Genomic DNA, 18,052 nt, shown 5'->3' on the forward strand with positions numbered 1-18,052 from the left:
AATCATATACAGGGACATCATTTTATTTTTACTTCAATTTTTATTGTACCTGAGTTTTTGAATGTACTTCACTCCCACCCCTTCTACTAAGGAAGTTCCAACTCCACACAGAACCAAGACCGCAGATAGTAAGCAGTACTGAGTTACTGAGTATAGTACGTTCCAGAAATATGTTCGCGTTTTCCAGTGACGAAAGAGCTTTCAATATTGAATCATATTTTCGCACAGGTACTGTCCGTTTGCCTACGGCGCATCCCGATTTCCCCCACCTGCTTCTGCTCGCCCCTCTGTAAAAGCTGGGCTGTCTTAGCTCTTTTCTGAAAACATTAATTTCTCTTAGGAATTGGACGTTTATATAATATTATACAGCTGTTTAATTTAACTTAAAAGGGCCTCGTTAAGTAATTAACTGTCACGTGATTTCCTCCCTTTCTACAATCCTGCGGCATAACCACTTGGACGGACAGTAGATAGCATGTCTGAGTAATTTTATATTTTCGGGTCGGGCAGAAGTGAAGATTGAATTCACAGTACGTAGAGTAGGTACAGAATTATTTCAACATGAGTTACTAGTACGAAGGACGAAACTGGCAATTGGAATTAGATGCAATAGTCTATAGTGCGATAATATGCACAAAAGAACTGAAGCCCGTATCGAAATGAACGGCCACCATTTTCAAAATTGTGTTTAAATATTCATATTATGATTATTTTTCAATTTAACTTCTTTCTCTATACTGTACGCTAATGTGCTGTAGACAGTATAATATACACTGCATAATGAATACGTTCGCATGGATAACTCACTTCGTGAGTAAAAACACTTATTCTTAACACAGTACTGTACTTTGATTAAAGAAAAACCTAATGAAAATTATGAAACTCAAAATCGCGATATTTCCTAGTTTACGTAAATGGATGAACTACTTTTCTTCCATCCTATACCTAGTAGAGTGATTTGTGTTTTACGCCAGTATCATCGAACTCCAGTCTTGCAGGGGGGAGCAAGCGGTGTTTCCGGTTCTCTAAAGGTATAGACAGGTTAATATTAAAAATGTTAGTAAAAATAAAATGATGTCCCTGTATATATATGTGTGTAGATATTCAAAGTTCTGTATTTTCGTGGGTTATGGATAGTAAATTTCGAAACACCCTCTGTAAGCATTCGTAAGTTATGAAAAGTAGGCAGGAGTTGCAAGAAAGATATGTACAAACACGGTCAACTTCGACGCAGAATGCGGTAGTAAAATATCAATAATTGGCGATGGTGTGAGATAGGGAACGTAACACAAGTTTCTGCGAGGCTGCGGATCGCATATTGTAGCTGAAGGAATGGAGAACAGTTGATCTACAATGTAGAAATTTACTCTGCAGACGATCGATCCCTCTGGAGTTATAAGTGTAAATAAACTAGACGTTAAAGTTTGTTGCTGATATCTGGAACCAGGCGCTGCAGGAATTGAAATTACCCAGTCAGAAATATTGGGGAAGAACCTCTAAAAGCAAGTGTTCCTATGAGTGTTGATGCTACTGCTATACTCGCAGGATTATGGCGTTATGAACGCGCGCTTAATGGCTCCTTTCTAACTTCCCTCTTGTCTCTCAAGACAGTGCGTCAACCGCTGACTCCATTCAACAGATTTTCACTAAGTATTATTGACGCTTTCTTTGTTATGTAATGACTAGGCTTCGAGACTTCGGACCCAATAGAGCAGTTCAGTGGGAAATCCGCATAACGGCGTACTGAGTATAGTAAAGCGTACAGTGGGTGGGGGGTACTGTAGAATGAATGCCAACAAATACGCAAAGGAAAACGCTCTGGATTTGAAGGTTCTGACGAATAATTTGGTTTTCATACAAACCTATTTTCAAACTGTATCTGAAATTATTACACGGTTAGAAAAGTCAGAACAAGAGATGCCGGAAGCCCTCAAATTAATTTAGAAAATGATGCAGAGAATTAATTAGACATCAAGTACACCGGTTACTGAACGTGTAAAACAGAAGTGGAAATCAATTTTATGTAAAAACAACGGATAGGTATGGAACATTGTGTAACATAAACAGAAAATTAGTGTGGGCATTGAGTCACCCGAGAATAAAGGACTGTCTCTTAGAGACTGCATTGATGTTAGGTTTTTTCGTTTTGCTCCTATCACGTCATGCGACGTAGAGCCCAGCTTTTCACAGTACAAACTATGTTTGGCAGATAAGCGAAAAAGATTTACGTTTGAGACACTGAAAATGTATCTTGTAGTACATTGCAATTCGGTACTGTAACTGCATTTCCTAAAGGCGGCGAATAGGATAAATGAAGAAATAAAATTGCTACATGTTTATTTCCACCAATAACACTGTGTAATTGGACACAAATGCTTATAAAAGTCAGGAGAATAAATGTTTTTCACATTCTTTTGACATTGTCATTGTGTAATGCATATTTACTTTCAGAATGTACATATGTGTGTGTTTCCCCATACTACCGTACTCTATTTAATCAGCAACGTTGTTACCTCAATACATCTCTACCTTTCAGTACCTGCAGCGAGTTAACAACCTATAGTACATGCACAGTAAACTTATTGTATCGGGTCTCAAGTCTCGAAGTCTAGTAATGACAGTTCAAGTAACTGTTATCATAATCATCGTGCAACTGCGTAACTCGTTATGGCAACAGTCATCAAGAAGTTTCCTATGAGGACATTCATGATTTCTTCTACACTATGGGTATATTGTTTGTCCCTCTACATCCTTCGTACATTTTGGATCAAGTTTTCTGTATTTCTCATTTATTTTTCAATATGAGCACATGTATTTTATTATTATTATTATTATTATTATTATTATTATTATTATTAATATTATTTACTTATGGCTTTTAAGGAATCCGGAAGTTCATTGCCGCCCTCACATAAGCCCGCCATCGGTCCCTATCCTGAACATGATTAATCCAGTTCCTACCATCATAACTCACCTCCCTCAAATTCATTTTAATATTATCTTCCCATCTATGTCTCGGCCTCCCCAAAGGTCTTTTTCCCTCCGGTCTCTCAACTAACACTCTATATGCATTTCTGGATTCGCCCATACGCGCTACATTACCTTCCCATTTCATACGTCTGGATTTAATGTTCCTAATTATGTCAGGTGAACAATAGAATGCGTGCAATTCTGTGTTGTGTAACTTTCTCTCTTCTCCTGTGACTTCATCCCTCTTAGCCCCAAATATTTTCCTAAGCACCATATTCTCAAACATCCTTAACCTACGTTCCTCTCTCAAAGTGAGAGTCCAAGTTTCACAACCATAAAGAACAACCGGTAATACAACTGTTTTATAAATTCTAACTTTAAGATATTTTGACAGCAGACTGGATGACAAAAGCTTCTCAATCGAATAATAACAGGCATTTCCCATATTTATTCTTCGTTTAATTTCCTCCCGAATGTCATTTATATTTGTTACTGTTGCTCCAAGATATTTGAATTTTTCCACCTCTTCGAAGGATAAATTTCAAATTTTTATATTTCCATTTCGTACAATATTCTCGTCACGAGACATAATCATATACTTTGTTTTTGGGATTTACTTCCAAACCTATCGGTTTACTTGCTTCAAGCAGAATTTGCGTGCTTTCCCTAATCGTTTGTGGATTTTCTCCTAACATATTCACGTCATCCGCATAGACAAGAAGCTGATGTAACCCGTTCAATTCTAAACCCTCTCTGTTATCCTGGACTTTCCTGATGGCATATTCTAGAGCGAAGTTAAAAAGCAAAGGTGATAGTGCTTCTCCTTGCTTTAGCCAGCAGTGAATTGGAAAAGCATTAGATAGAAACTGGCCTATACGAAATTATTATTATTATTATTATTATTATTATTATTATTATTATTATTATCATTATTATTTTGCTCTAGAATATTCCATTAGGAAAGTCCAGGAAAACAGGGAGGATCTGGAATTTAACGAGTAACATCATGTGTTCCTTTATGCGGATCACGTGAATATGTTTCGAGAAATTTCACAAACGATTAGGGAAAACACGATAATTTTACTTGAAGCAATTATGGAAGTAAACCCCGAATAAAAAAAGACAAAGTATATGATTACGTCTCGTGATCAAAACATAGTACGAAATGGAAATATAAAAATTGGAAATTTATTCTTTTTTTAAAGGCATGTTGGATCCGATAAGTATAATATAAGTATCAAATATATATGGGTTTATTATAGTCAAATTATTTATCAATAATCATGTTTTAAACCATTAGGGTATTACATGAAATGGTACATAAAAGTTGACAAATGTCAGCTCAGGTCACGTAGAAACGATAACACATGACGATCACTTAAAATTATCTAGTTTAAGACAATCGTTAAAATATGTTAAAATTATATGACAGGCAGTTCTAACAAATGCATATACTTTTAAATGGCATTTGTTTGAACTGCCTATCATATCATTTTAACATATTTTAACGATTGTCTTAAACCAGATAATTTTAAGTGTTCATAATGTGTTATCGTTTCTACATGACCTGAAGATGCCATATTCATGGCGAAAACGTTTGTCAGCTTTTATGTACCATTTCATGTAATATCCTAGTGGTTTAAAGCATGATTGATAAGTAATTTGACGGTAATAAACCCATATATATTTGAAATTTATTCTTTGATAAGGTGGAAAAATTCAAGTACGTTTATCTCGGAAAAAAAAAGCAAAAACGAGCAAAAATGTGTTAAACTTCATTGTTTGAAATATCTCAAAGAATAACCCCCTGAAATTAATGACGATGCTTAAGATTCACCCTGTATGTGGAACTCTTCAGTGAAAATTCGTCAATTCACTGGGCTACGCCTGGAATATAAAATTTCGTGTTTCTTAGCGATCACTTCCTCCTATTTCGAGACTTGAAAGCGATCAACAAGCACCCAGCTCTTGTCCCATAATCGTGTTACTGCGCTGCGTTCAATGGATGTGTATTGATTGCTGACGACCTCCAGTTACGCACCGTGCACCGGAGCTATGAAAAAGTATCTCGCCTAAAGTGGTGGCAGCTCAACATGTATCGGAGTTTGATGTATTAAGCCGTTGCTTCACGAGCCATCCAGCAGAAGGCTATTGATGGGGCACTCCATCATCCGGAGTCTTCTTCAGACTGTCACAGCCTACAGCGTTGGACCCCACGTAAGAGAACTTGTCAGATAGTCATGCAAGAAGGCATTTCGACCTACAGTTCTTGGCACATCTTTGTCAGGGCCTCCAGTTCATAACCGGAGGTCAAGTTTGAATTTTTGACACTCGAGACTTCTTTCCACCAATTTCACCAGTTTTTCTTAATAATCACGTCTCGTCAACCGCCCAGTTACCAAATAGTTTCTTATTATTTATTTATTGTATTTATTTACTTACTTATTGAGTCCATAATCGTACCTATTTTTAAGAAGGGAACAAGACTAACTGTAGTAACTTTCGAGGAATATCACTTTTGTTGACGTCGTATAAAATTTTGTCGAATATCCTTTTGAGAAGATTAACTCCATATGTAGATAAAATTATTGGGGATCATCAGTTTGGTTTTAGGCGTAATAGATCGACTATTGATCAGATATTTTGTATTCGACAGATATTGGAGAAAAAATGGGAGTATAAGGGTACAGTACATCAGCTATTCATAGATTTCAGAAAGGCGTATGACTCGGTTAAGAGAGAAATTTTATATAATATTCTTATTGAATTTGGTATTCCCAAGAAACTAGTTCGATTAATTAAAATGTGTCTTAGTGAAACTTACAGCAGAGTCCGTATAGGTCAGTTTCTATCTGATGCTTTTCCAATTCACTGCGGGCTAAAGCAGGGAGATGCACTATTACATTTACTTTTTAACTTCGATCTAGAATATGCCATTAGGAAAGTTCAGGATAACACAGAGGGTTTGGAATTGAACGGGTTACATCAGCTTCTTATCTATGCGGATGACGTGAATATGTTAGGAGAAAATCCACAAACGATTAGGGACAACGCGGAAATTCCAGTTGAAGCAAGTAAAGCGATAGGGTTGGAAGTAAATCCCGAAAAGACTAAGTATATGATTATGTCTCGTGACCAGAATATTGTACGAAATGGAACTAGATTTATCCTTCGAAGAGGTGGAAAAAAAAAAATATTTTGGAGCAACAGTAACAAATGTCAATGACACTCGGGAGGAAATTAAACGAAGAATAAATATGGGAAATGCCTGTTATTATTCGGTTGAGAAGCTTTTGTCATCTAGTCTGCTGTCAAAAAATCTTGAAGTTAGAATTTATAAAACAGTTACATTACCAGTTGTTCTGTATGGTTGTGAAACTTGAACTCTCACTTTGAGAGAGGAACAGAGATTAAGGGTGTTTGAGAATAAGGTTATTAGGAAAATATTTGGGGCTAAAAGGAATTAATTTACAGGAGACTGGAGAAAGTTACACAACGCAGAGCTGCACGCATTGTATACTTCACCTGACATAATTAGTAACATAAAATCCAGACGTTTGAGATGGGCAGGGATGTAGCACGTAAGGGCGAATCCAGAAATGCATACAGAGTGTTAGTTGGGAGGCCGGAGGGAAAAAGACCTTTGGGGAGACCGAGACGTAGATGGGAAGATAATATTAAAATGGATTTGAGGGAGGTGGGATATGATAATAGAGACTGGATTGATCTTGCTCAGGATAGGGACCAATGGCGGGCTTATGTGAGAGCGGCAATGAACCTCCGGGTTCCTTAAAAGTCAGTAAGTAAGTAAGTAAGTTTGTAACAGGGCAAAGCCTCAATTACAATAGACAGTGCAGATATTTGTTTAAAACATAGAATTGCAGATAACGTGGAACAGAGAGATAAAACAGATACAAATGCAAGATACAAGTGTAAATACAAATTAAAAATGGAAAATGAAAAAGAAAACAAACAAATAGATATTACCTAAGTAAAAGACACAGATAAAGATATAAATGAAAAAGACAAAATCATGTCTCGTCGACCGCCCAGTTAGCAAGTAGTTTCTGATCATTTATTTTATTTATTTATTTCCTTTATTCTCTTGTTCTTTATACCTTTATCTTATTAATGTATTTAGACTTTAATTTTTTACTTATTTATTTATTTATTTATTTATTTATTTATTTATTTATTTATTTATTTATTTATTTATTTTGCAGACTTTTAACACTAGGAAGACTGGATAGGGTGACATATCTAGAAAAACTGAGGGAGTCATTTTGATGTCTTGTTCTATATTGCCTTAATATAAATAATGTTTTTTTTATTTATTATTAGATTATTTTACGACACTCTATCAACATCTCAGGTTATTTAGCGTCTGAATGAGATGAAGGTGATGACGATGAAATGAGTTCGGGGTCCAGCACCGGAAATTACCCAACATTTGCTCGTATTGGGTTGAGGGAAAACCCCGGAAAAAACCTCAACCAGGTAACTTGCCCCAACCGGGATTCGAACCCGGGCCACCTGGTTTCGCGGCCAGACGCGCTGACCGTTACTCCATAGGTATGGACATAATGTTTTTAAAAATCTGGGTTTTATTATTAGAAATTCAAAACTTTACAAAACACTTCGACTTTGACACTCCTTTTTAATTGTCATTTTCGCGCTAAATCGGAATATGCCTCAGTAATTTGGTTATCCACTTGCAAATCATAAGTAATCAAATTGAAAAAATTAAAAAAACGATTCTCAAGATATCTGTATTTTAGAAAATATCATTATTCGGCCCTCCATAACAAAATTTCGTAAGCCTACAACAGTCTACTTTCTGAATTTAATTTAATGTCTCTTGGAAGTCGTAGATTACTGGCTGAGTAACTTTTATTATATAAAATATTCTTACTGGATAATAGCGAAATATTATCACAAATCCAGATTAACGATAGAACATCACATTTAAGACATCGTCAATTGTTATATTATAAAAAGGCAAACACTGCAGCACATAAAAATTCACCAGTGTTAAAAATGTGTTCAAATTTCAATGAAATGTAAAACATGGGATCTATATTTCAGCATTTCGTACATGAAATATAAACATTTTCTTATTAATATACTGAAGGTAGTTGATTCTAAATAATACTGCTATCTATTTGTTACTCTGTAATTTGCCAATCATAGCTACATTTTACATTTTACGTTATGATATATAATCTATTTTCCATTTTCTTTTATTTTGTATTTTTCATTTATATTTATGTCTGTATCTTTTACTTAGGTAATACCTATTTGTTTGTTTTCCTTTTCATTTTTCATTTTCCATTTTTAATTTGTATTTACACTTGTATCTTGCATTTGTATCTGTTTTATCTCTCTTTCCCATGTTAACTGCAATTCTATGTTTAAGCAAATATCTGTACTGTCTATTGTAATTGGGGCTTTGGCTTGTTATAAACATAAATAAATAAATAAATAAATAAATAAATAAATAAATAAATAAATAAATAAATAAATAAATAAATAAATAAATAAATAAATAAATAAATAAATCTATACTAATAATAAATTTGTAGCCGAAATTTTTCTGGTAATTTTCGATTTTCCAAAAATAATTGGTCCTAACATATATAATTAACAACCCTAAAACCCTAAATCGCTTTTTTGAAATTTTTGTTTGTATGTCTGTCTGTCTGTCTGTATGTTTGTTACCTTTTCACGTGATAATGGCTGACCGGATTTCGATGAAAATTGGAATATAAATTAAGTTCGTTGTAACTTAGATTATAGGCTATATGGCATTCAAAATACATTATTTAAAAGGGGGGTTATAAGGGGGCCTGAATTAAATAAATCGAAATATCTCGCTTATTATTGATTTTTCCGAAAAATGTTACATAACAAAAGTTTCTTGAAAAATAATTTGCGATGAGTTTTATTCTATGCAAACTTTGGTAGCATCTATATTTAATGAGATAAATGAGCTTTAAAATTAAAATAACTGCCATCTAAGGCGGTGTATTGAAATAAAAAACAAATGACTTAGTCTATAAGGGGCCTTGGACACAACAATCGAAAGCTATGAAACATAGCCTACAGACAATGTTTCTGTGTTTGTATGAAGTAATATCAGAAGCTAAATTAACTGATTTGTATAATTAATTATTATTTCATCATTGGAAAGTGTAGTATCTCTGGATGGACATAATGCTGTAATGTTATTACAGTAACTTGTGAGTGAATTGAGGACAGGTAGGATTAAAATAGCTTCTTATGCACAGAAAACTTGATAGGTTATTCTGTATATTCATTTCCCGTATTTCTTATAATAATGATTATGAACATATTCATTTTTATCTCAGAGAATTAACGAACTACGAGAGTGTATTGATTTAGTATGCAGTAATAGTACGTTAGCTTAGCAATCCATTATTTTATAATTCAAATTTTAACTATGCTCAATTGAATCGTGTTAAAATACATAAAATACATATGCAATAAATGCAATGCAAAAAAATTGGGTAATGAGCCAAGCAGATTATATTGCGCTGTTGTAAAAGTTGTTCCTCCTGAGATTCAAGAGCTCCCACAACAAATTAAAAACTTCCTAATTCGAGTACATCCGTTATCAACACACTTTATCATAATATAATATAATATAAACATAATAAATCTGTAGCGAAAATTTTTCTATCAATTTTCGCTTATCCAAAAATAATTGGTAATAACAATTAAGAAACATGTTAAAGGAATTGTCATTGCACCAAATGAGTGGTCTCTGGATCAAAATGATCGCATTTTAATATTTTAAATACAATTTAAATTAAGTAACATATTAAACGATTTATCCTTCTATCAAACATGAATATTCCCTGGATCAAATGTCCTATTTTAATTATGTAATTACTTTATATTTATTTCTAACGGGTGCAGCGGAGCGCACGGGTACGGCTAGTAAATAAATAAATAATAAATAAATAATAAATAAATAATAAATAAGTAAGTAAGTAAATAAATAAATAAATAAATAAATAAATAAATAAATAAATAAATAAATAATATGTCTTCTCGTGTTTTTGGAGTTGAAATAGAGCTAAATGAAAAACCAATAACAATATTATTATTCTGAACTCTAATTTGCCGGAATGCCATCTCTTATGCCTACTCGAACATAATATTTTAGTCCATCAACAAATTTATTTCAACGTTAAAGAGGCGAAAAGTCTACAACATTGAGAAACATATGTTTAGAGCCAACTTCGGGAATTGGAAACAAAATCAGGTTTGTCGAGGGACGCTCAGTCGGACGCAGCCTCCTTGCATCTCAGGCAGCTCTCTGCGTCAGCTTCGATTCTAGCCATCATCCTAAGAGGCAATGAATAATTCACGAGGATCGCTTCACTGCAACTTCATTTATTTTTATTTTCTCTCTCTCCTTTCATCCACACTTCCTTCTACTCTACTTCCATCACCTGTTTTATTTTGTTTCTCCGCCTCCGTCGCTGCCTTTGCTGTACTAAATCAATTTCCACTAAACACATAACAGTATTATTAAGTTGTGCAAAGCTAAAAACTCTCAATCAATGTCGGTTTCAAGCTTCCTCATGTCAATTTGGAATATATCTATTTATACACTTAAACCCTTCACGTTGAGGTAATTTTGTTAGTAGAGTTAATACGCTGGTATTGCTACCTTCTTTTATGTATCGCTGCTCGATGGAAAAGTATAGGGAAACTACCTATATCATTGTAAAATATGGAGATTGACAAAGATGAAACATTCTGCACGTACAAAAATAATACATATACAGGGTGATGAAAAAGTATTCATTATTTTAGGAGGTGCTAGTTTGCATCAAAACAAGAAAATAATGTATAATAAATATAGGTCCTACAACACATACTTTCTGAGATTTGTACGCTTGTTCATAGGGGGTGCTCAATATGACGTCCATTCATGGCGTTCGATTGCGTTCCTCACAACTTAATTTTATCAAAATTAGAATTTTATGGTATTCGAGGGAATACACTAAATATTTTTAGAATCTATCTTCATGGCAGAAGGCAATTAGTCTCAATAGGTGAAAATTGGTCAAGTCTCTCCAGTATAAATTATGGTGTTCCACAAGGCTCAATAATTGGTCCACTGCTATTCTTAGTAGCAATAAATGACCTTCCTAATTCATTAAAGCTATAACAATTATGTATGCTGATGACACTATATTCTTATGTTCCAGCTCTATTCTGAATGAATTACATGCTCTAACCAATGATATTCTATCACAGATGGCTTTATGGTTTGAATCTAATGGTTTTTTGCTTAATCAAGAAAAAGACTATCAACATAACTTTTACCCTAAATCATGTAATAAAAAGGACAACATACAAAACTATACCAAATTTCTAGGACTTTTTATAGACTCCAGTTTAACATGAGAAAAACATATCGAATATATATGCACAACATTATCAAGAGTTATATATTTATTAAAGAAATTAGTGACTTGTGTTTCTCAAAATTATTTAACATACTTTTCGTTCTTTCAGTCGATAATTAGGTATGCCTTAATTTTCTGGAGAAATGGCAGCAAAATTGGAAGTGTCTTGATTTTGCAAAAGAAAACCATTAGAATTCTATGTCAATCAAACTATCTTGAACATTGTCGACCTCTTTTCAAACAATCACAGATATTAACTGTCATAAATTTATATATATATATATATATATATATATATATACACTCGACAAAATATAGACAATTACTCATTAATAGCCAATATACATGATCATGAAATTAGAAATAGTGAACAAATTAATATTCCATACTGTAGATTACATAAAAATAGCACAAATTTTTCTGTCATGGGGATGAAATTATATAATAAGCTTCCCAGTCGATATTATAAGTTACCAACCAATAGTTTCAAAGCTAGATTTTATAATTGGCTTTTAATTAATCCCTTCTACTTTGTAGATGAGTTTCTTAACATAAATTCATATGAAATTGTTTTTTAATAAATAAAGTTATTTAGATTGGTTACAATTATTACATAAGAGTGAAGTGTTTTAATTAATTTTAGAGTTTCAAAATGTTTTGTGTTTTCATTCTAATTACTGTTTTCAATTATATGTGTATTTTCAAATGTATGCTTTTTTGTGACGAAGCCTATCACTGTATGTTTAATGGCTTGATAAATTGAATTGAATGCATTCCTTTGTCCCTCGCCGTAAGGAATCACGCACTCTTTGAAATTGACCTGGTTGTTCTTGATAACCAAAAGTCTAGGGGATTTAGGTTTGGGCAATGGGCAGACCAAGGTGTGAGGCCTTCCTAATCAATCCAGCGGTCCTGAAATATCTGCGTCAGGTGTTCACGCTCAATGAGGAAAGAATGTGCTGTTGTGTCATCATGCATGAACCACATCTGTAGCCTTTGCTGACATGGCACATACTCCAGCAAAGTAGGCAATACGTTAATAAGAAAGTCCTGATAACGATCCCCAGTTAATCTCTGTGGTAGCACGTATGGCCCTTAATCTATCGCCAAGAACTCCTGCCCATACGTTGATTGAGAATCGGTGCTGATGTCTTGTTTCTTCAAATGCATGGGAATTTTCATCGGCCCACACATGCTGATTACGAAAATTCACAACACCATCTCTGCTGAACCCCGCTCATATCCGCAACCAGACTTTTGTTTTCAGTATTCCTTGCGACGTATCAGTACTCCATGCGAGGAGTGTCATCTACAGTATAATTATCTCATGGCCTGCTGTATTGTAGGGCAGAAAAATGCATTGCTATAAATGGACGTCACATTGAGCACCTCCTATGAACAAGTGTTCAGATGTCAGAAAGTATGTGTTGTAGGACCCATGTTTATTAGACTTTTTTTCTTGTTTTGATGCATACTATCACCTTCTAAAATATTGGATACTTTTTTTTAACACTATGTATAATATTCTGCTAAATACTGCAAACGCACCTTGCTCCAATCTTTCCTATTTTCTGCCTTCCTCTTAGTCTCCTAATATGATACATATATCTTAATGTTGTCTATCATCTGATAACTTCTTCTGCTCCGAACTCTTCTCTCATTCACCATTCCTTCCAGTGCATCCTTCAATAGGCAGTTTCTTTTCACCCAGTTATCCAAACAATTATTTTTTCTCTTCTTTTTCATTTCTTATTCTGTATGTCTATTTCACACGCTCCATCGTTCTCCATATCCACATTTCAAATGCTTCTATTCTCTTCTCTTCACTTCGTCGTAATGTTCATGTTTCTGCCTAGAGATGTTAATTACAAATAAAACTTAACTAGAAATCTCATAACATCGGCCAATTCCGCCAGAAAGATTAAAGGGGAAAAATACATAACAATTTTAATACGAAATATAATTGAATAACATATTTAAAAAAAATACAAAATTTCACAAAAGTCAGCGAACATTTCTTCAGAACTGCAGCAGTGGCAATTTTTCAGAAGTAAAATAATCATTGCGCTGGTTCGAGTCCTCATGAGGGAAGAAATTTTCTCATGAAATTTCGGACAGTGTATGGGACCGGTGTCCACCCAGCATCGTGATGCACTTGGGGACCTACGATAGGTAGCGAAATCCGGTTGCGAATGCCAGCTATAACGGCTGGGGGGATCATCGTCCTAACCACACGATACCTCCATTCTGGTTGGATGATCGTCCACCTCTGCTTCGACATGTGGGCGTGAGGCCAGCAGCCGGCTGGTCGGTCTAGGCCAGGTATGCTCATTCCCTGACTCGCGATTACGTTCTATAATCACAACCTTCGAATGTAGAGCGTGCTGTTCCTCGTTCGAAGCTCGACGGATGACTGCGGAAGGCAATCTAAGTACTTAGTAAAAAGTACGAACATTATAGGACAATGACACAGTCAAAAACTTCTGTAAGAAAATGATCATTCCGTATAGTGTGGGAGGAAGACTATTTTTGTTGTGCGTTCGGTGAAAGCATGAATTGTTTACTATGTTGTAAGATACTGTCAGGAATACTACTGAGTAACATAAAACGACATTATACGCTCTGCCATCCAGAACATGCCGAAGTGACAGGGAAGCTGTTTTCTGTAATATGTATTCATATACCAACGTTGTTATTATTATTATTATTATTATTATTATTATTATTATTATTATTGTTTGATTTTATTCCAAAAGAAATACATGTTATGATAAAATAATTTTTTCAGGGGTGCAACGTGCACTACAGTTTCAAGAATTGAAAGCACTTCATGAAAGGTCAAACATTGTAAAAGTCGAACAATTAGTGCCTGAATAAAATATAATTAATTATATCTCCGTACTGGAACAGTTCAAATGTGAATTCACAGATTTAGTGGTTTTAGATGTATGGAAAGTGATATTAATCTTTTTGTCAATCCTTTCATAGTAAATGTACAGTCCGTGAGACTGCAGTTCCAGGATGCGTTAATTGATTTGCAAAGTGACATAGAATTCAGAAATGCAGAAAATATGACTTGACAGGAATAGAAGTGTTAAAAAAATGAACAAAAGGAAATATCCCTAGATGAGCTTATTCGCTGCCACTTTGTTAGCTACCTTCGCCTCGACATATGTGTGCGAACAATTATTTTCGAGAATGAAGGTTGCTAAATCGAAACATAGATCCCTATCAACAGATGAGCATCTTTTGAGCCAGCTGCGCATTGCAGTAAATTCGTTGGAAATAGATTTCCGATTACTTTCAGAAAAGAATGCACATGTTGCCAACAGGCCACAATGTATGGTGGAATATGAAAATAACATTACATATATGATAATATCATAACTTATTAAACATAATAAAATAATAATGTAATAACTGAATATTACAGTGTATAGGCTACTCCTTCCTTTTTCAAATTCAGTTTATTATCCGTATTTGTTAGAGAATGAGAGCCATGACATGGGCGGTGCTGCAATGTAGTTGCGGAGCCCAGTCCGTACACAGTGTGTGTTATGGTAGTGTTATCCGTGTAATCGGGGCTTTTACAATTTTGAGCATACCTGGTCTAGGCCCTTCACGGGCTGTAGAGCCACGGATTATTTAAAATAATCATGATCTACTTTACAGGTTAGACCTTTGCCTTGTGCCATCTTTAGTGCAATTCATCTTGCCACCTTGATGTGGCTCTTCCAATACTTATAATAAATTGGCCATAATTGTCTCCATGAACTTCTCAAAGCATGCTAATAATTGCAACAAAGTTTGTGCTAACCATAACAACGATGAAGTTGTGAACAAAGTTTATTTCCTCTAATGTAGAAAACCTTGTTTAATTAAAGTATTGTGTATTAGGGCCTAGATATAGCAGGCTTACATCATCATCATCTGTGGTCATACAGCCCTTTTAGTTTAGCCTTGACCTCCTTAAGAATTGCCGCCCAATCTTCCCTCTCTAAGGCTCTCCGTCTCCATCTCTTAATTCCTGCTTTAACTAGATCATCCTGAACATCATTCAACCATCGTAGTTTAGGTCTTCCTGCTCTTCTTTTACCACTTAGCGTGGCATCTAGTAATCTTTTAGGAATATTATTATTGTCCATTCTGATAATGTGGCCCAGCCACTCCAGCCGTCTAATTTTTATATCAGTGACAATACTTGGATCTTTATATAGTTTTTATAGTTCAGAATTGGTCCTAATTCTCCACTCTCTCTTATCATAAATAGGGCCATACATTTTTCTTAAAATTTTTCTTTACCACGTATTTAAGATGGTTATTGCTCGTTCAGGTAGAGTCCAGGTTTCGCTTCCAAAAGTCACCGTAGGTTTAATAATTGTTTTATAAATCCTCACCTTCATTTTTTTTTAGATATATCTGGTGCTTATAATTTTATCTAATGCTCTGAGGCGTCGATTACCAATGGCTATTTTATCCTTGATCTCAGTTAATATGTTGTTATCCTCGGTGACTATCGAGCCGAGATATCGGAACCTTGACACTTTCTCAAAAGTAACCTCATTTAAGACAACAGTTTTTACAGTATTGTCTCTCGTGGTTATGTTATTCATATACTTTGTCTTTGTTCTGTTAATATTTAAATTTGAAGCATTTGTCTCATTATGTATCTGTTTGAGGACATCATCTAAGGATGACACATTCCGTGCAAATACAGCTACATCATCAGCAAAAGCAAAGTATTGAAACATTCTATTAAATATGGTTCCCCCTGGATTAATGGCAATCTTTCTAATAACTCGCTCTAGACCAATATTAAATAAGAGTGTTGATAAGCAGTCACCCTGTCTAATTCCATTATGAGTTATGAACTTTTCTGATAATTTATTCTGTATTTTAACTTTATTTTGTGTATTCATTAAGGTCATCTCTGTTAAGGCAATTAACTTTCTAGGGATTCCAAATTCTGCCATTGCTTCAAATATATAATTCCTATTTATTGTAGCAGGCTTACATTGAAAATAAAAATTGCTGATGGATTAAGCCAACATCCAGCCATTCCAAAACAATAGCAGCAACATAATATTATCCCACTAAATGTTTTCTGTCTTACGGGTGTTTATTCAAGATTATTGTGATCGCTATTCCATTTCCATTGCTGGCAAGACATAGTGGCAGGGTACTCACCGTCTTGTTGCCCAGGTTCTTGACTCTGCAGTTCAAGTAAGCCGTCTTGCCCAGCAGGGCCGTCACGTTCTTTGACGCCACTTTGTCGAAGTAGGGGCCGGTCCGCGACCCGCTGAATTCGAGGGCATTGCCGCTCCCGCTCGAGGACTCCTTCTGAGCGGCGCGTGCTGCAACAGACAAGAATTGTTCAGAAATCAAGGAGAACGTACTGTGCACAGATCGCAATTTGAGCAGTGAAAGGAATTTATCTTAGCAAATGGTAGAAGAGGAGTGGGGATGGCGACATATAAATACTACCTTATTCGAAAACAATGTACATCAAAAAGTATTCACAAGACTAACAAGGGAACCTTTCCTAACACTTTTTTTTTTCAGAGCTTTGAGTTAACATTTTCTGTAAAGTAACTGCAGAACTCTGTAATGAAAATAATACTCCTAGAACTCAGGCACCAGAATCTGAAATGAATATTATTTTCTTCAACAAAACTTCCAAGTTAAAGGTACGATCACACGTCGCTACTTTTGCTGCGCTACTTTTGTACTGCAGCTGCAAAAGTTGCGTGTCGTGTTCACACGTAAGCCAAAAGTAGCTCGCTGCACACTACTTTTCGTGCTGCGCAACCCGAGTGCAGCAAAAGTTGCAACTGGAGGTTGCGAGTCTGTTCACACGCAAGGCGCTACTTTCGCAGCCGCAGTCATGCTGCAGGTTTCCATCTCCGTGTTGACTTCTCAATATACATTTTGTGGTTATGTTCGCATTATTAAGAAACTCATGCGAAAGCTTACTTATCTATTATTTGCTTTTCTGTCCTAACTAGTATTCAGGAATTGGCATTATTTTTACTATAAATCTTTTAAAAACGCCTATATACTTAAATGATAACCAAGAGCATATTCACGTAATCAATGTTGGCAACCCTCCTGTTTGGAACTACGCTACAGAAAATTAAAAAAGTGAATTATATCGTCAGCAAATATGCTCAGACTGTGTTGTGCATTTAATAACTGTTACAAATAATTTATTTTCATCACATCTAACATTAAAATACATCCAAACAATAAAAGTACCATTGGCACATTTGGGTGGCAACACTGGTCGCAACCGCAGCAAAAGTTTCAACAAAACCGATATCAAAAATGCTGCGGCTGCAACCCTGAGAACCCTGTTCACACGTCGCTACTTTTAAGCTGCGTGAAGCATGAAGAAGTAGCGCGCAGCAGGTTTGGCAGCCGCTACTTTTCGGGTTGCACCGTTGTTCACACGTCGCAGTACGAGAGTTGCGCAGTTTTTTGTACTGCATCGCTGCAAAAGTAGCGACGTGTGATCGTTCCATTAGGAAACAAACGCTTTGTTTTTCGAATATAATGCAAACACAGAAGCCGAAAACACAAATGTTGACACAGTCGTCAACATTGTTGCTCTCCGAGAACAGGTCTGAACCTCACAAGTA

At 35.1% G+C, this 18,052-nt stretch overlaps 1 protein-coding gene across 2 annotated transcripts in view; it reads right to left on the minus strand.

The window, feature by feature from the left end:
- The window catches only part of LOC138712516 (neurotrimin-like), a 1,014,780-nt gene extending 998,013 nt beyond the window's left edge, over nt 1–16,767 (minus strand). The window contains exon 1 of one of the 2 annotated variants that reach the window (XM_069844403.1): nt 16,602–16,767. The gene's annotated coding sequence lies outside the window, so the exon portion shown is untranslated. The remainder of the gene's footprint in view (nt 1–16,601) is intronic. The other variant, XM_069844402.1, reaches the window with a different exon arrangement.
- Between the last annotated feature and the right edge of the window lie 1,285 nt (nt 16,768–18,052).

This window comes from Periplaneta americana, chromosome 13, assembly GCF_040183065.1.
Source record: "Periplaneta americana isolate PAMFEO1 chromosome 13, P.americana_PAMFEO1_priV1, whole genome shotgun sequence".
Classification (NCBI taxonomy): domain Eukaryota; kingdom Metazoa; phylum Arthropoda; class Insecta; order Blattodea; family Blattidae; genus Periplaneta; species Periplaneta americana.